This window comes from Ranitomeya imitator, chromosome 2, assembly GCF_032444005.1.
Source record: "Ranitomeya imitator isolate aRanImi1 chromosome 2, aRanImi1.pri, whole genome shotgun sequence".
Lineage (NCBI taxonomy): Eukaryota > Metazoa > Chordata > Amphibia > Anura > Dendrobatidae > Ranitomeya > Ranitomeya imitator.
This window is the reverse complement of record NC_091283.1, coordinates 263,289,533-263,311,227: the sequence shown is the minus strand read 5'-3', so window position 1 is coordinate 263,311,227 and position 21,695 is coordinate 263,289,533.

Below are 21,695 nucleotides of genomic sequence, written 5' to 3'. Positions count from 1 at the left end.
TAGAAACCCCCCACAAGTGACCCCATTTTGGAAACTAGACCCCCAAAGGAACTTATCTAGATGTGTGGTGAGCACTTTGAACCCCCAAGTGCTTCATAGAAGTTTATAATGCAGAGCCGTGAAAATAATAAATAAGTTTTCTTTCCTCAAAAATAATTATTTAGCCCAGAATTTTTTATTTTCCCAAGGGTTACAGAAGAAATTGGACCCCAAAAGTTGTTGTCCAGTTTCAACTGAGTACGCTGATACCCCATATGTGGGGGTAAACCACTGTTTGGGCACATGCCGAGGCTCGGAAGTGAAGTAGTGACGTTTTGAAATGCAGACTTTGATGGAATGCTCTGTGGGCGTCACGTTGCGTTTGCAGAGCCCCTGATGTGGCTTAACAGTAGAAACCCCCCACAAGTGACCCCATTTTGGAAACTAGACCCCGAAAGGAACTTATCTAGATGTGTGGTGAGCACTTTGAACCCCCAAGCGCTTCATAGAAGTTTATAATGCAGAGCCGTGAAAATAATAAATACGTTTTCTTTCCTCAAAAATAATTATTTAGCCCAGAATTTTTTTTTTTCCCAAGGGTTACAGGAGAAATTGGACCCCAAAAGTTGTTGTCCAGTTTCTCCTGAATACGCTGATACCCCATGAGTGGGGGTAAACCACTGTTTGGGCACACGTCGGGGCTCAGAAGGGAAGTAGTGACTTTTGAAATGCAGACTTTGATGGAATGGTCTACGGGTGTCACGTTGCGTTTGCAGAGCCCCTGGTGTGCCTAAACAGTAGAAACCCCCACAAGTGACCCCATTTTAGAAACTAGACCCCCCAAGGAACTTATCTAGATATGTGGTGAGCACTTTGAACCCCCAAGTGCTTCACAGACGTTTACAACGCAGAGCCGTGAAAATAAAAAATCATTTTTCTTTCCTCAAAAATTATGTTTTAGCAAGCATTTTTTTAGATTCACAAGGGTAACAGGAGAAATTGGACCCCAGTAATTGTTGCGCAGTTTGTCCTGAGTATGCTGGTACCCCATATGTGGGGGTAAACCACTGTTGGGGCACACGTCGGGGCTCGGAAGTGAGGGAGCACCATTTGACTTTTTGAATACGAGATTGGCTGGAATCAATGGTGGCGCCATGTTGCGTTTGGAGACCCCTGATGTGCCTAAACAGTGGTAACCCCTCAATTCTACCTCCAACACTAACTCCAACACACCCCTAACTCTAATCCCAACTGTAGCCATAACCCTAATCACAACCCTAACCGCAACACACCCCTAACCACAACCCTAACCCCAACACACCCCTAACCCTAACCACAACCCTAATTCCAACCCTAACCCTAAGGCTATGTGCCCACGTTGCGGATTCGTGTGAGATATTTCCGCACCATTTTTGAAAAATCCGCGGGTAAAAGGCACTGCGTTTTACCTGCGGATTTTCCGCGGATTTCCAGTGTTTTTTGTGCGGATTTCACCTGCGGATTCCTATTGAGGAACAGGTGTAAAACGCTGCGGAATCCGCACAAAGAATTGACATGCTGCGGAAAATACAACGCAGCGTTTCCGCGCGGTATTTTCCGCACCATGGGCACAGCGGATTTGGCTTTCCATATGTTTACATGGTACTGTAAACCTGATGGAACACTGCTGCGGATCCGCAGCCAAATCCGCACCGTGTGCACATAGCCTAATTCTAAAGGTATGTGCACACGCTGCGGAAAACGCTGCGGATCCGCAGCAGTTTCCCATGAGTTTACAGTTCAATGTAAACCTATGGGAAACAAAAATCGCTGTACACATGCTGCGGAAAAACTGCACGGAAACGCAGCGGTTTACATTCCGCAGCATGTCACTTCTTTTGTGCGGATTCCGCAGCGGTTTTACAACTGCTCCAATAGAAAATCGCAGTTGTAAAACTGCAGTGAAATGCGCAGAAAAAAACGCGGTAAATCCGCCATAAATCCGCAGCGGTTTAGCACTGCGGATTTATCAAATCTGCAGCGGAAAAATCCGCAGAGGACCAGAATACGTGTGCACATACCGAAACCCTAACCCTAGCCCTAACCCTACCCCTAGCCCTAACCCTAGCCCTAACCCTACCCCTACCCCTAACCCTACCCCTAACCCTATTCTAACATTAGTGGAAAAAAAAAATTTCTTTATTTTTTTATTGTCCCTACCTATGGGGGTGACAAAGGGGGGAGGGTCATTTATTATTTTTTTTATTTTGATCACTGAGATAGATTATATCTCAGTGATCAAAATGCACTTTGGAACGAATCTGCCGCCCGGCAGATTCGGCGGGCGCACTGCACATGCGCCCGCCATTTTGGAAGATGGCGGCGCCCAGGGAGAAGACAGACGGGACCCCGGCTGGATCGGTAAGTATGATGGGGTGGGGGGGACCACAGGGGGGGGGATCGGAGCACGGGGGGGGGGAATCGGAGCACGGGGGGGGGAATCGGAGCACGGGGGGGGAATCGGAGCGCGGGAGGGGTGGAACGGAGCACGGGGGGCTGGAATGGAGCACGGGGGGTGGAACGGAGCACCGGGGGGGTGGATCGGAGTGCAGGGGGGGTGATTGGAGCACGGGGGGTGATTGGAGCACGGGGGGAGCGGACAAGAGCACGGGGGGGGAGCGGAGCACTGGACGGAGGGGAGCCGGAGCAGTGTACCGGCCAGATCGGGGGGCTGCGGGGGCGATCGGTGGGGTGGGGTGGGGGCACATTAGTATTTCCAGCCATGGCCGATGATATTTCAGCATCGGCCATGGCTGGATTGTAATATTTCACCCGTTATAATAGGTGAAATATTACAAATCGCTCTGATTGGCTGTTGAAAGTGAAACTGCCAATCAGAGCGATCGTAGCCACGAGGGGGTGAAGCCACCCCCCCCCTGGGCTAAACTACCACTCCCCCTGTCCCTGCAGATCGGGTGAAATGGGAGTTAACCCTTTCACCCGGCCTGCAGGGACGCGATCTTTCCATGACGCCGCATAGGCGTCATGGGTCGGATTGGCACCGACTTTCATGACGCCTACGTGGCGTCATGGGTTGGGAAGGGGTTAAGATTGGCATTTCTGCTTCAGTGCCACTCCTGTGTGTGCCACCTGTCTCAAATTGTGTGCCACATTAAACCCAGTGTGTAATACTGGGTCAGATTTCTTTTAAATTATCCCTGAAAAAGAAAAATAGTGGGAGATTAAGATTGGCATTTCAGCTTCAGTGCCACTCCTGTGTGTGTGCCACCTGTCTCAAATTTTTGTGCCACAGAACATATACTGTATGAGAGTGGGCCACATTTCTTCAATATTCTCCCAGAAAAAATAAAAAGGGGGAGATTTGAATTGTTAGTGTCTGCATCTGCGTCAGTCCTGTTAGTGGCATATCTGTCTGCCACTGAAGCTGTGTACTGTTATACATTGGGCCTGGTTTTCCCTGCAGTCTGACCCACCTATAAAAGGGATATATAAATCCAACAGAAGTTAGAGTTCACATTGTAACTGGTTTTACAGAAGCAAATACAGTTAGTTTGCTCACGTTTTTCAAACAATGAGGAAGTCTGGTGAAAGAGGTCGTGGCCGTGGGCGGTCATTGCCAGCTGGTAATGATGGTAGTGGTGGGGGAGCATCAGGTGGTCGTGGGAAAAGCAATATAGCACCTAAGTCTCGAGTTGTTGAGCCAGGTTCGTCGTCTGGCTACACAAGGCCTCGAACGCTCCCTTTTCTGGGAGTAGGAAAACCGCTTTTAAACCGGAGCAGCAAGAACAAGTTTTGGCTTTCCTTGCTGACTCAGCCTCTAGCTCTTTCGCCTCCTCTTCTGAAACTGCTAAATGTAAAAGCAGCGCGTCGTTAGTGGATGTTCACGGTCAGGGACAAGTCGCTTCCTTGTCTTCTTCACCAAGAACAACAGAGAAGGATGCGTCAGGCGACACAACGGGTTACTCCATGGAGCTCTTTACACATACCGTTCCTGGGTTAGAAAGTGAAACAGTTAACAGGCCGTGCCCATTACAAGTTGAATCGGACATGGAGTGCACAGCCACAGCCAGATTACTATGCTGTTCCTTTGACTCCGACCACAACATTGCCCTCGCGGTGTACTGATCCAGAAGCAGACCCTGATGAGACTATGGTGCCCCGTCACGAACGCTATACCACCGGCTTACACGGTGACACAGACGAAGTTGCACACGAGATAGAAGAGGAGGTCATAGATGACCCAGTTGTTGACCCCGATTGGCAGCCATTGGGGGAACAGGGTGCAGGCGGCAGTAGCTCTGAAGAGGAGGAGGAACCGCAGACGGCATCAACATCGCAACAGGTTCCATCTGCCACGCCCGTATCTGGCCAAAAACGCGTTGCAAAACCAGTTGTAGGACAGCGTGGACATACGTTTAAAGAAGCTCAGTCTGCAATGCCTGAAAAGGTATCCGATAGTAGAAAGAGTGCAGTCTGACATTTTTTTAAACAACATCCAAATGATCAGCGCAAAGTCATCTGTCAAAAATGTTCAACTACCTTTAGCAGAGGTCAGAATCTTAAAAGTCTAAATACAAGTTGCATGCGTAGACATTTAACCACCATGCATTTGCAAGCCTGGACTAACTACCAAACGTCCCTTAAGATTGTAGCACCCTCGGCCAATGAAGCTAGTCAGCAACGCTACATCCCTTCCCTCACTGTAAGCCCACCATTTCCCGCACCACCTGCAGCAAATGTGCAGATTTCGTCGCCAGGCCAAAGCTGTCAGGGAATCACCAGTTTCGTAGTAGGAAAAACTGCATGTAGGACACCAGCAAGAATACCATCTCCAACCCTCTCTGTCTGCCATGTCCACCGGCACCCCCACTAGTTCCACGATCTGCAGCTCTCCAGTCCAGCTCACCCTACATGAGACTCTCATTAGGAAAAGGAAGTACTCATCCTCGCATCCGCGTACACAGGGTTTGAACGCCCACATTGCTAGACTAATCTCATTAGAGATGATGCCCTACTGGTTAGTTGAAAACGAAGCTTTCAAAGCCCTGATGGACTACGCTGAACCACGCTACGAGCTACCCAGTCGACACTTCTTTTCGAGAAAAGCCATCCCAGCCCTCCACCAGCATGTTAAAGACCACATCGTCCATGCACTCAGGCAATCTGAGTACAAAGGTGCACCTGACAACAGATGCATGGACCAGTAGGCATGGCCAGGGACGATACGTGTCCATCACGGCTCACTGGGTTAATGTGGTGGATGCAGGGTCCACAGGGGACAGCAATATTGGGACAGTTCTGCCTAGCCCACGGTCTAGGAAACAGTTGGCTGTAGGCGTTCGCCCCCCCTCTTCCTCCTCCTCGTCCTCCTGCAGAAGCGAGAGCTCGTCCACAGACCGCAGTCGCACGACCACTCCATCCGCAGCTGCCACTGTTGCACACGAGGTGTGCCATTATGGGACACCTAGTGGCAAGCGTCAGCAGGCTGTATTGGCAATGAAGTGTTTGGGTGACAACAGACACACCGCGGAAGTTCTGTCCGAGTTCTTGCAGAAAGAAACTCAGTCATGGCTGGGCACTGTACATCTTGAGGCAGGCAAGGTAGTGAGTGATAACGGAAGGAATTTTATGGCTGCCATAGCCCTATCACAACTGAAACACATTCCTTGCCTGGCTCACACCTTAAACCTGGTGGTGCAGTGCTTCCTGAAAAGTTATCCGGGGTTACCCGACCTGCTCCTCCAAGTGCGCAGACTTTGCTCACATATCCGCCGTTCGCCCGTGCACTCCAGCCGTATGCAGAACCATCAGCGGTCTTTACACCTTCCCCAGCATCGCCTAATCATCGACGTTGCAACAAGGTGGAACTCCACACTGCACATGCTTCAGAGACTGTGCGAACAGAGGCGTGCGGTTATGTATTTGTGGGAGGATACACATACACGGGCAGGAAGTTGGATGGCAGACATGGAGTTGTCAGTTGTGCAGTGGTCGAAGCTGCAAGACCTGTGTCAAGTCCTTCAGTGTTTTGAGGAATGCACACGGCTGGTTAGTGCAGACAATGCCATAATAAGCATGAGCATCCCCCTAATGCGTCTGCTGATGCAAAGTTTGACGCACATAAAGGAGCAGGCGTCTGCAGCCGAGGAAGAGTGAAGCTTTGATGACAGTCAGCCATTGTCTGGTCAGGGCAGTCTACAGGATGAGGTAGCGGGTGAAGAGGAGGAGGACGAGGGGGATGATGGGGATGAGTATTTTTTGAATGAGGAAGCTTCTCCGGGGCCAATAGCAACTGGTGGCGTTGCAAGGCCGGGTTCTGGTTTTTTTAGGGAGACAAGTGATGTAGATTTGCCTGAAACTGCCCCTCAACCCAGCACAACCGCAGATTTGACAACTGGAACTTTGGCCCACATGGCGGATTATGCCTTACGTATCCTCAAAAGGGACCCACGCATTATTAAAATGATGAGCGATGATGATTACTGGTTGGCCTTCCTCCTTGATCCTCGCTATAAAGGCAAATTGCAAAATATCATGCCACATGAGAACCTCGAACAAATATTAGCAACCAAACAAGCAACTCTTGTAGACCGTTTGATTCAGGCATTCCCAGCACACAGCGCCGGTGATGGTTCTCACACGAGCTGCAGGGGGCAACAGGGCAGAGGTGCACAAATCAAAAGTGACGTTGGACAGAGGGGTTTTCTGACCAGGTTGTGGAGTGATTTCGCAATGACCGCAGACAGGACAGGTACTGCAGCATCAATTCAGATTGACAGGAGACAACATTTGTCCAGCATGGTTACTAACTATTTTTCATCCCTTATCGATGTTCTCCCTCAACCGTCATTCCCATTTGATTACTGGGCATCCAAAATAGACACCTGGCCTGAATTGGCAGAATATGCATTGCAGGAGCTTGCTTGCCCAGCAGCTAGTGTGCTATCAGAAAGAGTATTCAGTGCTGCTGGTTCAATATTGACCGAAAAAAGGACTCGTCTGGCTACCCAAAATGTTGATGATCTAACCTTCATTAAAATGAACCACTCATGGATTTCGAATTATTTTGCCCCACCTTTCCCGGCTGACACCTAGCTTTCCTATAAAAAGGTCTTGCTTGTGGACTCGTCTTACTGACTGTTCCTATCTCTTAATTTGCAGCAGCTGTTTGTAAAGCATACAACATGTTGACACCTCCCTAAATGGGCTAACTCCTCCCACGGGGCCATGGTCGCGCCACTTGGCACAAGCACCCGTGAGAGTGCCATTTGTCTGAAGAGGTGGGTGTGCCCGCTTTTGGTTGACGGCACTGCAACTGGGTCCCTCATAGTACAATAAAGTGTCTCTGGCGGTGGTGGTGCGCACCCAACGTCAGACACACCATTGTAACATGAGGGGCCCTGGGCCTGTACCGCCGGCCACAAGAGAGTTCTCCCCACCCAGCTCAAACAGTGCTCTACCACTTGCAAAATTATCTCTCACAGCTCCACCAATGTTTAGTCTATGCGCTGACATCCTTCAATGCCTGGCACTGACAATACCAATTTGTTGACATGTATGATGCTCGTTAAAATAGTCAGGGTCAGGGTCCTATATTGACACCAGTAAATACTTAGCGCCAAATTACTATGTTTGAAACTCAGCAGAGGAGCCCACCCCTGTACCTAAGTATGCCACCCTTTTGTTTTTTGGTTTTGTTGTTTTGCGAGACATTAACATCTATTTATTTTTGGGGAGTACTAACTGTGTCAGACACTCCTTCCAATCGTCCTCCGCTGACCACACCAATGCTGCCTGTGTACCTCTGCAAGATAATTCAAACTGCTTTGAGCCTAATTTTTTTTATTTTAGGCCTACTAAGTCTGTCTGCGGTTCCTCCTTCCAATTATCCTCCGCTGAACACACCAATGCTGCCTGTGTACCTCTGCAAGATAATTCAAACTGCTTTGAGCCTAATTTTTTTATTTTAGGCCTACTAAGTCTGTCTGCGGTCCCTCCTTCCATTTGTCCTCCGCTGAGCACACCAATGCCGACCGTGTACCCATATAACTTTTTGTCATCCTGCAGTGAGCCAACTTTGTGGTGTAAGGCCTACTAGCCGTGTCTGTCTGCGCCACTTAATACAGCTGTCCTCCTCTAAAAAAAAACCCAAAAAAGGCGGATTTTCAACTTGTCAGAATTATAAAACTGCATTGGGGCCACAAGTTTCATCGTGGTCTACAAACTGAGTCTTGCGCTCTAAGGTTTTCTCTCTGTTGCCTCTCCCTCGCTTCTAGCTTCAAGCTCTTGTTAAGTAGTTGTTGAAACAACACTGCATTAGGCCTACAAGTTTGGTCTGGGTTGTAGAGACGGTGTCTGCCGCTCCAAGGTGTTCTCCTGGTTGCCTTTCCTGAGCTTCAATCTTCAGGCTCGTCTTAATTAGTTTTTTAATCGAACAACTGCAGTGGGGCTACTAGTTTGGTTGGGGCCTACTAAGATTGTCTGCCGCTCCAAGGTGTTCTCCAGGTTGCCTCTCCATAGCTTCAATCTTCATGCTCTCGTTAAGTAGTTGTTGAAACAACACTGCATTAGGCCTACAAGTTGGGTCTGGGTCGTAGAGACGGTGTCTGCCGCTCCAAGGTGTTCTCCAGGTTGCCTCTCCATAGCTTCAATCTTCATGCTCTCGTTAAGTAGTTGTTGAAACAACACTGCATTAGGCCTACAAGTTGGGTCTGGGTCGTAGAGACGGTGTCTGCCGCTCCAAGGTGTTCTCCAGGTTGCCTCTCCATAGCTTCAATCTTCATGCTCTCATTAAGTAGTTGTTGAAACAACACTGCATTAGGCCTACAAGTTGGGTCTGGGTCGTAGAGACGGTGTCTGCCGCTCCAAGGTGTTCTCCAGGTTGCCACATAATCGAAGCTGCATAGAGCCTATTTTGTTATTTTAGGCCTACTAAGTCTTTCTGCGGTCCCTCCTTCCAATTGTCCTCCACTGAGCACACCAATGCAGACTGTGTACCCATGTAACCTTTTTTAAACCTGCGTCGAGCCAACTTTGTGGTGTAAGGCCTACTTGTAGTGTCTGGCTGCGCCACTCAATACAGCTGTCCTCTTTACAAAAAATGACCTGCAATTATCAGGTTTTCAGCCTATCGGAATTTTAAAACTGCAGTGGGCCTACTAGTTTGGTTGGGGCCTACTAACAGTGTCTGCCGCTCCAAGGTGTTCTCCTGGTTGCCTTTCCTGAGCTTCTATCTTCAGGCTCTTGTTAAATAGTTGTTAAATGGAACAACTGCATTTGGCCTACTAGTTGGGCTGGGGCTCACTAACAGTGTCTGCCGCTCCTTGCTGTTCTCCTGGTTTCCTGTCCTGAACTTCCATTTTCAGGTTCTCGTTAAGTTGTTGTTATTATTATTATTATTATTATACATTTTTATAGCGCCATTTATTCCATGGCGCTTTACATGTGAATACGGGGCAAATATAGACAAATACATTAAACATGAGCAGATAACAAGGCACACGAGTACATAAGGAGGGAGGACCCTGCCCGCGAGGGCTCACAGTCTGCAGGGGTGGGTGAGGATACACTAGGAGAGGGAAGAGCTGGCTGTGTGGCTGTTCAGTAGGTTGAGGATCACTGCAGGCTGTAGGCTTGTCGGAAGAGATGAGTCTTCAGGTTCTTTTTGAAGGTTTCTATGGTAGGCGCAAGTCTGATGTGTTGGGGTAGAGAGTTCCAGAGTTGTTAATGTTAGACTGCATTTGCCCTACTAGTTGGGTTGGGGCCTACTATCGGTGTCTGCCGCTCCTTGCTGTTCTCCTCCACTGAACAAAGCTGTGCCGCCTGTTTACTACGGTTGCCAATTTTGAACTGCATTTCGACTACTTACTGATTTGGGCCTACTCTCTGTGTCAGCCTCTCATTACAGTTGTCCTCCACTGAACAAAGCAATGCCCCCTGGTTAGTCCTGTTACCAATTTTGAACTGCATTTAGCCCACTTTATTCTTTGGGCCTATATCTGTGTTTCCTCCTCATCCTGCCCATTGCCCAGCCAGTGATAGATGAGTCTGCTGGTACATTGACCCATAACGCAACATTCCCCCCCGTGCACGCTACACAGCAAGATTGTGACCTTGCTGAAAGTCAGGTAGCCCTTCCTGCATACCATACCACCTTACACGGGGACAAAGAGGAAGGTGCAGATGAAAGTGCAGGTTCCTTCATCAGGTGGGGGGAAGAATACTCGTTGGTGGCGTCACTGGCACAGGGCCCCTCATAGTACGCAAAAGTGTCGCTGCCGGTGGGAGGCGCCCCCGCCGTGCAAACACAACGCCGTACTTTGAGGGGCCATGTGCCAGTGCCAATGCCAACGAGTGGGCCCCCCCTGCTTGCTCAGGATCACAGCACTTGCAAAGTTGAAATACATAGCTCTCCCTGCTCCACTGCCGTGACGTGGTCCAGATTACCTGGGCCCACTAAATACTTGAACCAGCCCTACCCCCCACAACTTTAGCCAAATGACCCCCAATTTCCAATGCCTTACTATTATTGTAAGGTAAATTTAGATTGACAAGCTTCAGTAACAAGAATGTATGTTTTTTGCCATTAAAATGGGCACTGTACAGGTTTTCCTGGCCTCCACTCACTGCTGACTATACTCCCCCATTGACTTGCATTGGGTTTCGTGTTTCGGTCGATCCCCGACTTTTCGCGATTAGGGTTGAGCGAAACGGATCGTTCATTTTCAAAAGTCGACAACTTTTGGCAAAGTCGGGTTTCATGAAACCCGACCCGACCCCGTGTGGGGTCGGCCATGCGGTACGCGACTTTCGCGCCAAAGTCGCGTTTCAATGACACGAAAAGCACCATTTCTCAGCCAATGAAGGTGGACGCAGAGTGTGGGCAGCGTGATGACATAGGTTCTGGTCCCCACCATCTTAGAGAAGGGCATTGCAGTGATTGGCTTGCTGTCTGCGGCGTCACAGGGGCTATAAAGGGGCGTTCCCGCCGACTGCCATCTTACTGCTGCTGATCTGAGCCTAGGGAGAGGTTGCTGCCGCTTCGTCAGAAGCAGGGATAGCGTTAGGCAGGGTCCATTAACCCCCAAACCGCTTGTGCTGTAGCGATTTCCACTGTCCAACACCACCTTTTGTTTGCAGGGACAGTGGAAGCTACATTTTTTTTTCCTCAGCGCTGTAGCTCATTGGGCTGCCCTAGAAGGCTCCCTGATAGCTGCATTGCTGTGTGTACGCCGCTGTGCAAACCAACTGCTTTTTTCAAAGCACAAATCCTGTTGTTCCTTCCTTTCTGCACAGCTATCTTGTTTGTTTGTCCACACTTTTTATTTAATTTGTGCATCAGTCCACTCCTTATTGCTGCCTGCCATACCTGGCTCAGATTACTGCAGGGAGATAGTAATTGTAAGACAGTCCCTGTTTTTTTTTTTTTATTCTCCCTAAAAAGATAAGTTGTGGGAGATTAAGATTGGCATTTCTGCTAGAGTGCCATCGCTGTGTGTGCCATCTCTCTCACATAATGGGCCATAGAAAGCCTTTTTATTTTTCTGTTTTTTTTTGTGGGGTTTATAAATTCTCCCTGATAAAAAAAAAAACAGTGGGAGATTAATATTGGCCTTTGGGCTTGTGTGCCAGTCCTGAGTGTGCCATCTCTCTCTCAAATAGTGGGCCATAGAAAGCCTATTTATTTATTTTTTTTATTTGGTTTCTAAATTCTCCCTGGAAAAAAAAAAAAAAAAAATCAGTGGGAGATTAATATTGGCCTTTCTGCTTGTATGCCACTCTTGACTCCTGGGTGTGCCATCTCTCTCTCTCAAATAGTGGGCCATAGAAAGCCTATTTTTTTTTTATTTGGTTTCCAAATTCTCCCTGAAAAAAAAAAAAAAAATCAGTGGGAGATTAATATTGGCCTTTCTGCTTGTGTGCCAGTCTTGACTCCTGGGTGTGCCATCTCTCTCTCAAATAGTGGGCCATAGAAAGCCTATTTTTTTTTTATTTGGTTTCTAAATTCTCCCTGAAAAAATAAAAAAAAATCAGTGGGAGATTAATATTGGCCTTTCTGCTTGTGTGCCAGTCTTGACTCCTGGGTGTGCCATCTCTCTCTCAAATAGTGGGCTATAGAAAGCCTATTTTTTTTATTTGGTTTCTAAATTCTCCCTTAAAAAATCTTTTTTTTTTTTGGTTTCTAAATTCTCCCTGAAAAAATCATTTCTTTTATTTGGTTTCTAAAGTCTCCCTGTAAAAATTAAAAAAAATCAGTGGGAGATTAATATTGGCCTTTCTGCTTGTGTGCCAGTCTTGACTCCTGGGTGTGCCATCTCTCTCTCTCTCTCAAATAGTGGGCCATAGAAAGCCTATTTTTTTTATTTGGTTTCTAAATTCTCCCTGAAAAAAAAAAAAAAATCAGTGGGAGATTAATATTGGCCTTTCTGCTTCTGTGCCAGTCTTGACGCCTGGGTGTGCCATCTCTCTCTCTCAAATAGTGGGCCACAGAAAGCCTAATTTTTTTTTAAATTTGGTTTCTAAATTCTCCCTGAAAAAAAATTTAAAAAAAATCAGTGGGAGATTAATATTGGCCTTTCTGCTTGTGTGCCAGTCTTGACTCCTGGGTGTGCCATCTCTCTCTCTCAAATAGTGTGCCATAGAAAGCCTTTTTTTTTTATTTGGTTTCTAAATTCTCCCTGAAAAAATTAAAAAAAAAGTGGGAGATCAATATTGACATTTGTGCTTGAGTGACAGTCATGTGTGTGTGGCATCTCTCTCATTTGGTGCCACCGAAAACAGAGTGTGTAACATTGTGCCTGATTTTCCTTGCAGTCTCACCCACCTGTAAAGGGATATCTAAATCATACTGAAGTTATAGCTCACCGTGTAAGTTGTTTGACCGCAACAAATACCGTTACTTTGGTTAAGTTTTTAAAACAATGAGGAAGTCTGGTGGAAGAGGTCGTGGCCGTGGGCGTTCATTGTCAGCTGGTAATGATGGTAGTGGTAGTGGAGCATCAGGTGGTCGTGGGAAAAAAAATATTGCACCTAAGTCTGGAGCTGTGGAGCCAGGTTCGTCGTCTGGCTACAGAAGGCCTCGAACGCTCCCTTTTCTGGGAGTAGGAAAACCGCTTTTAAAGCCGGAGCAGCAAGAGCAAGTTTTGGCTTACCTTGTTGACTCAGCCTCTAGCTCTTTTGCCTCCTCTTTTGAAACAGGTAAATGTAAAAGCAGCGCGTTGTTAGTGGATGTTCACGGTCAGGGACAAGTCGCTTCCTTGTCCTCTTCAGCAAAAACAACAACAGAGAAGGATGCAGCAGGCGACACAACGGGTTACTCCATGGAGCTCTTTACACATACCGTCCCTGGCTTAGAAAGTGAAACAGTTAACAGCCCATGCCCATTACAAGTTGAGTCTGACATGGAGTGCACTGATGCACAGCCACAGCCAGACTACTATGCTGGTCCTTTGACTCAGACCACAACATTGCCCTCGCAGGGTACTGATCCAGAATCAGACCCTGATGAGACTATGTTGCCCCGTCACGAACGCTCTACCACCGACTTACACGGTGACACAGACGAAGTTGCGCACGAGCTAGAAGAGGAGGTTATAGATGACCCTGTTGTTGACCCCGATTGGCAGCCATTGGGGGAACAGGGTGCAGGCGGCAGTAGTTCTGAAGCGGAGGAGGAGGGGCCGCAGAAGGCATCAACATCGCAACAGGTTCCATCTGCCGGGCCCGTAGATGGGACAAAACGCGTGGCAAAGCCAAAACCTGTTGGAGGACAGCGTGGCCATCCGGTTAAAGCTCAGTCTGCAATGCCTGAAAAGGGATCCGAGTCTCGAAAGAGTGCAGTCTGGCATTTTTTTAAACAACATCCAATTGATCAGCGCAAAGTCATCTGTCAAAAGTGTTCAACTACCTTAAGCAGAGGTCAGAATCTGAAAAGTCTCAATACAAGTTGCATGCATAGACATTTAACCACCATGCATTTCCAAGCCTGTACTAACTACCAAACGTCCCTTAAGGTTGTAGCACCCTCGGCCAATGAAGCTAGTCAGCAACGCTACATCCCTGCCGTCACTGTAAGGCCACCATTTTCCGCACCATCTGCAGTATCTGAGCAGGTTTCTTTGCCAGGCCAAAGCAGTCAGGGTCAGGGAATCACCAGTTTCGTAGTAGGAAACACTGCATGTAGGGCACCGGCGGAAACAATACCGTCTCCAACCGTCTCTCATTCTGCCATGTCCACCGGCACACCCGCTAGTTCCACGATCTCCAGCTCTCCGGTCCAGCTCACCCTACATGAGACTCTGGTTAGAAAAAGGAAGTACTTATCCTCGCATCCGCGTACACAGGGTTTGAACGCCCACATAGCTAGACTAATCTCCTTAGAGATGATGCCCTACCGGTTAGTTGAAAGCGAAGCTTTCCAAGCCCTGATGGACTACGCTGAACCACGCTACGAGCTACCCAGTCGACACTTCTTTTCGAGAAAAGCCATCCCAGCCCTCCACCAGCATGTTAAAGAGCGCATCGTCCATGCACTCAGGCAATCTGTGAGTACAAAGGTGCACCTGACAACAGATGCATGGACCAGTAGGCATGGCCAGGGACGTTACGTGTCCATCACGGCACACTGGGTGAATGTGGTGGATGCAGGGTCCACAGGGGACATCAATTTCGGGACAGTTCTGCCTAGCCCACGGTCTAGGAAACAGTTGGCTGTAGGTGTTCGCACCCCCTCCTCCTCCTTGTCCTTCTGCAGAAGCGAGAGCTCGTCCACAGACCGCAGTCGGCAAACCACTCCATCCGCAGCTGCCACTGTTGCACACCAGTTGTCCCATTATGGGCCAGCTACTGGCAAGCGTCAGCAGGCTGTATTGGCTATGAAGTGTTTGGGCGACAACAGACACACCGCGGAAGTTCTGTCCGAGTTCTTGCAGACTGAAACGCAGTCGTGGCTGGGCACAGTAGATCTTGAGGCAGGCAAGGTAGTGAGTGATAACGGAAGGAATTTCATGGCTGCCCTCTCCCTTTCCCAACTGAAACACATTCCTTGCCTGGCTCACACCTTAAACCTGGTGGTGCAGTGCTTCCTGAAAAGTTATCCGGGGTTATCCGGCCTGCTCCTCAAAGTGCGCGGACTTTGCTCACATATCCGCCGCTCGCCCGTACACTCCAGCCGTATGCAGACCTATCAGCGGTCTTTGAACCTTCCCCAGCATCGCCTAATCATAGACATTGCAACAAGGTGGAACTCAACAATGCACATGCTTCAGAAACTCTGCGAACAGAGGCGGGCTGTTATGTTTTTGTGGGAGGATACACATACACGGGCAGGCAGTAGGATGGCAGACATGGAGTTGTCAGGTGTGCAGTGGTCGAAGATACAAGACATGTGTCAAGTCCTTCAGTGTTTTGAGGAATGCACACGGCTGGTTAGTGCAGACAACGCCATAATAAGCATGAGCATCCCCCTAATGCGTCTGCTGATGCAAAGTTTGACGCACATAAAGGAGCAGGCATCTGCAGTCGAGGAAGAGGAAAGCCTTGATGACAGTCAGCCATTGTCTGGTCAGGGCAGTGTACAGGATGAGGTAGCGGGCGAACAGGAGGAGGAGGATGATGGGGATGAGTATTTTGTTAATGAGGAAGCTTCTCCGGGGCCACTGGAAATTGGTGGCGTGTCAAGGCCGGGTTCTGGTTTTTTGAGGGACACAAGTGACGTAGATTTGCCTGAAACTGCCCCTCAACCAAGCACAACCGCAGATTTGACAACTGGAACTTTGGCACACATGGCGGATTATGCCTTACGTATCCTCAAAAGGGACACACGCATTACGAAAATGATGAACGATGACGATTACTGGTTGGCCTGCCTCCTTGATCCTCGCTATAAAGGCAAATTGCAAAATATTATGCCACATGAGAACTTGGAACTAATATTAGCAACCAATCAACTCTTGTTGACCGTTTGCTTCAGGCATTCCCAGCACACAGCGCCCGTGATCGTTCTCACACGAGCTGCAGGGGGCAGCAGACCAGAAGTGTTAGAGGTGCAGAAATCAGAAGTGGCGTTGGACAGAGGGGTTTTCTGACCAGGTTGTGGAGTGATTTAGCTATGACCGCAGACAGGACAGGTACTGCTGCATCAATTCAAAGTGACAGGAGACAACATTTGTCCAGTATGGTTACTAACTATTTTTCATCCCTTATCGATGTTCTACCTCAACCGTCATTCCCATTTGATTACTGGGCATCCAAATTAGACACCTGGCCAGAATTGGCAGAATATGCATTGCAGGAGCTTGCTTGCCCGGCAGCTAGTGTCCTATCAGAAAGAGTATTCAGTGCTGCAGGTTCAATATTAACCGAAAAAAGGACTCGTCTGGCTACCCAAAATGTTGATGATCTAACCTTCATTAAAATGAACTACAACTGGATTTCGAATTCTTTTGCCCCACCTTGCCCGGCCGACACCTAGCTTTCCAATGAAAAGGTATTGCCTGTGGACTACTCTGAATGACTTTACCAGTCTCGTAATTTGCAGCAGCTGATTGTCCAGCATACGACATGTTTACACCTCCCTAAATGGCCAAACTCCCCACACGGGGCCGTGGTATCGCCACTTGGCGCAAGCACCCGTGAGAGTGCCGTTTGTCTGAAGAGGTGGGTGTGCCCGCTTTTGGTCGACGGCACTGCCACTGGGTCCCTCATAGTACAATAAAGTGTCTCTGGCGGTGGTGGTGTGCACCCAACGTCAGACACACTGTTGTAACATGAGGGACCCTGGGCCTGTACCGCCGGCCACAAGAGAGTTCCCCCACCCCCAGCTCAAACATTGCTCTACCACTTGCACAATTATCTCTCACAGTTCCACCAATGTTTAGTCTATGCGCTGACAACCGTAAATTCCTGCCACTGACAATACCATTGTGTTGACATGTATGATGGTACTTAACATAGTCAGGGGCAGTGTCCTATATTTACCCAAGTAAATACTTTGTGCCAAATTACTAGGTCTGAAACTACGCAGAGGAGCCCACCCCTGTACCTAATGATTGCACCCTTTTGTGTTTTCGTTTTGATGTAATGCGAGACATTAACATGTATGTATTGTTTGGGACTCAGGAAAAAACAAAATCCAGCTCACCATACCGACATTCCCAAGAGCTCGGAGCACGGAACCGCTGTGTCAGGGCGTAGACGAACAGGAAAGAGAAGGAGATCCAGCTCAACGAAATAGTGAAAAATCCATAGTTTATTTCACTTAAAATATAGTGAAAGGACAAAACATCAGCATACAAAAAAATATTATAAAACCAAGGTCAACGCGTTTCCGGTGACTAAGCACCCTTAATCATGATACCTGGTACAAGACATGTCTATACTTTTATACTAGTATCTGGTTATCGCTCCGGTGCTGCAATTGGTGGAATTGTCTAATCAAGCAAAAATAGACACACATGATAATGGAGCAAGACAAGCTTGATAGAAGCACAAAAACAAATGTTTAAGTTAAACAAAAAAGCAGAGAAAACAGAAATAGCATAAGATACAAAAACTATATACAAAATGAAAAATGAAATAACATTACCATAATCATTGAATAAATCCAAAAATATAATGGTAAATAATATGTACAGTGTCATATGTTGTGAACCCACATAACAATATAAAGCTTGAGTTGCTAGATATTATTTGTAAACCCTCGGAATACTAATAAAATGCCCTAGTACCTTTATACATAGCGGGTTCACAAACAACTATGAAAACAGCCAAAATAGGTTGGAGCAAGTAGGTAAAAGCACAGCTGCAGACGCCGTGACAATGTAACAGCAGTCAGCAAACAGGGGGAAACAAAAGGGCAGATTGATAACTATTAGCCTCACAAAAGAGTCGATAATTATGCGGGAAATATAAACTACAAATTTAGTAACTAGATGTCAAAAAAGCGACTTCATTGTTTGCAAACCCTCGGAATACTAATAAAATTCCCTGATACCTTTGAAAGTAGCAAGCTCACAGACAACCATGGATGGAAAAACAAAACAATCAATGGCAGAGATCTCCCAAACAGGGAGTTGAAACAGCTGAAATAGGTAGGAGCAAATAGGTAAAAACACAGCTGAAGACGCCGTAACAATGTAACAGCGGCCGGCAAACAGGAGGGAACGGAAGGGAAAATAGATAGCTATTAGCCTCACAAAAAAGTTATTGATTATGCAGAAAGTATAAACTACAAATTTGGTTACTAGATGTTAGAAAAACAACATCCTTATTTGTGAACCCTCAGAATACTAATAAAATTCCTTAATATCTTTGAAAGTAGCGGGCTCACAAGCAGCTATAGATAAAAAAGCAAAACAATCTATGGCAGAAATCTCTCAAACAGAGAGCTGAAACAGCCAAAGTAGGTTGGAGCAAAATGGGTAGAAGCACAGCTGAAGACGCCGTGACAATGTAACAGCGGCCTGAGGCTAATAGTTATCAATCTGCCCTTTTGTTTCCCCCTGTTTGCCGACTGCTGTTACATTGTCACGGCGTCTGCAGCTGTGCTTTTACCTACTTGCTCCAACCTATTTTGGCTGTTTTCATAGTTGTTTGTGAACCCGCTATGTATAAAGGTACTAGGGCATTTTATTAGTATTCCGAGGGTTTACAAATAATATCTAGCAACTCAAGCTTTATATTGTTATGTGGGTTCACAACATATGACACTGTACATATTATTTACCATTATATTTTTGGATTTATTCAATGATTATGGTAATGTTATTTCATTTTTCATTTTGTATATAGTTTTTGTATCTTATGCTATTTCTGTTTTCTCTGCTTTTTTGTTTAACTTAAACATTTGTTTTTGTGCTTCTATCAAGCTTGTCTTGCTTCCATTATCATGTGTGTCTATTTTTGCTTGATTAGACAATTCCACCAATTGCAGCACCGGAGCGATAACCGGATACTAGTATAAAAGTATAGACATGTCTTGTACCAGGTATCATGATTAAGGGTGCTTAGTCACCGGAAACGCGTTGACCTTGGTTTTATAATATTTTTTTGTATGCTGATGTTTTGTCCTTTCACTATATTTTAAGTGAAATAAACTATGGATTTTTCACTATTTCGTTGAGCTGGATCTCCTTCTCTTTCCTATTGTTTGGGACTACTAACTGGCAGACACTCATTACAATCGGCCTCCGCTGACAACACCAATGCTGCCTGTGTACCCCTGCAAGAGAATTCAAAGTGCCTACAGCCCAATGTTATTATGTTAGGCCTTCGAAGCCTGTCTGCGGTCCCTCCTTCCACTACGCCTCCACTGACCTGTCTACTGCTGCCCGTGTACCCCTGGAACCAATTATAAAGTGCCTACAGCCCAATTTTAATATGTTAGGCCTTCGAAGCCTGTCTGCGGTCCCTCCTTCCACTAGGCCTCCACTGACCAGACCACTGCTGCCCGTGTACCCCTGGAACCAATTATAAAGTGCCTACAGCCCAATTTTATTATGTTAGGCCTTCGAAGCCTGTCTGCGCTCCCTCCTTCCACTAGGCCTCCACTGACCTGTCTACTGCTGCCCGTGTACCCCTGGAACCAATTATAAAGTGCCTACAGCCCAATTTTATTATGTTAAGCCTTCGAAGCCTGTCTGCGGTCCCTCCTTCCACTAGGCCTCCACTGACCAGACCACTGCTGCCCGTGTACCCCTGGAACCAATTTTAAAGTGCCTACAGCCCAATTTTATTATGTTACGCCTTCGAAGCCTGTCTGTGGTCCCTCCTTCCACTAGGCCTCCACTGACCAGACCACTGCTGCCCGTGTACCCCTGGAACCAATTATAAAGTGCCTACAGCCCAATTTTATTATGTTAGGCCTTCGAAGCCTGTCTGCGGTCCCTCCTTCCACTAGGCCTCCTCTGACCTGTCTACTGCTGCCCGTGTACCCCTGGAACCAATTATAAAGTGCCTACAGCCCAATTTTATTATGTTAAGCCTTCGAAGCCTGTCTGCGGTCCCTCCTTCCACTAGGCCTCCACTGACCAGACCACTGCTGCCCGTGTACCCCTGGAACCAATTGTAAAGTGCCTACAGCCCAATGTTATTATGTTAGGCCTTCGAAGCCTGTCTGCGGTCCCTCCTTCCACTAGGCCTCCACTGACCAGACCACTGCTGCCCGTGTACCCCTGGAACAAATTATAAAGTGCCTACAGCCCAATTTTATTATGTTAGGCCTTCGAAGCCTGTCTGCGGTCCCTCCTTCCACTAGGCTCCACTGACCAGACCACTGCTGCCCGTGTACCCCTGGAACCAATTGTAAAGTGCCTACAGCCCAATGTTATTATGTTAGGCCTTCAAAGCCTGTCTGCGGTCCCTCCTTCCACTAGGCCTCCACTGACCAGACCACTGCTGCCCGTGTACCCCTGGAACCAATTATAAAGTGCCTACAGCCCAATTTTATTATGTTAGGCCTTCGAAGCCTGTCTGCGGTCCCTCCTTCCACTAGGCCTCCACTGACCAGACCACTGCTGCCCGTGTACCCCTGGAACCAATTATAAAGTGCCTACAGCCCAATTTTATTGTTAGGCCTTCGAAGCCTGTCTGCGGTCCCTCCTTCCACTAGGCCTCCACTGACCAGACCACTGCTGCCCGTGTACCCATGGAACCAATTATAAAGTGCCTACAGCCCAATGTTATTATGTTAGGCCTTCGAAGCCTGTCTGCGGTCCCTCCTTCCACTAGGCCTCCACTGACCAGACCACTGCTGCCAGTGTACCCCTGGAACCAATTTTAAAGTGCCTACAGCCTAATTTTATTATATTACGCCTTCGAAGACTGTCTGCGGGCCCTCCTTCCAATAGTTCTCCACTGATCATACCAATGCTGGCCGTGTACCCCTGGAACCCAGCTGAAAGTGCATGGAGCCTACTTTTTTTCTTTGTTTTATATTTATAAAGCCCAGATGAACTACTCTGTACCACGGTTCAAGCTACCCAGTCGTCACTTCTTTTGCGAGAAAAGCCATCCCAGCCCTCCACCGGCATGAAAAATTCTGCATTGTCATAGCACTCAGGCAATCAAACAGTAGAAAGGTGCACCTGACCTGACAAGAGACGCATGGACCAGTAGGCATGTCCACAAAAATTTACGTGTCCATTACGGCGCACTGGGTTAATGTGTTGGATACAACAAGAGAAAAGAAATAAGCCAGCTCACCGATGACGATCACAGGTGCACGGATCTCCGTTGCAGGTAAACGAACAAGTCCTCCAAAGGAAAAAAAAATAGGGATTGAGATCCAGCTCCTAAAATTCGGTAATTTTTATTAGATTCCAAAAACGATAAAATCCACAGACATGGAATAACCAAACTCCCTCCGGGTGGGTGCCCCTACACATGAGGGGCTATACGGCAACGCGTTTCGATCTGACGATCTTTTTCATAGCCATATCATAATCTGGTTTAGCTGTCCTATATGTGGGAAATCCACCAACCAGATTGCCTAACTAAATCACATGATACTTTTAGACAAATTATAATTAAAATCATTATACATACATCAAAATACAATAAAATAATCACTTCTTATTTGGCCATACTCATTTAACAATAATGTAACATAGTTTCATTACGTTTGTTAAGTCCCCGGGGGAATCGGGTGTTCAGATGAAATATCCAGTACGCTTCAAGCGTGAGTAGACGCCTCCTGGAGTCTCCGCCGCGAAGAGGCA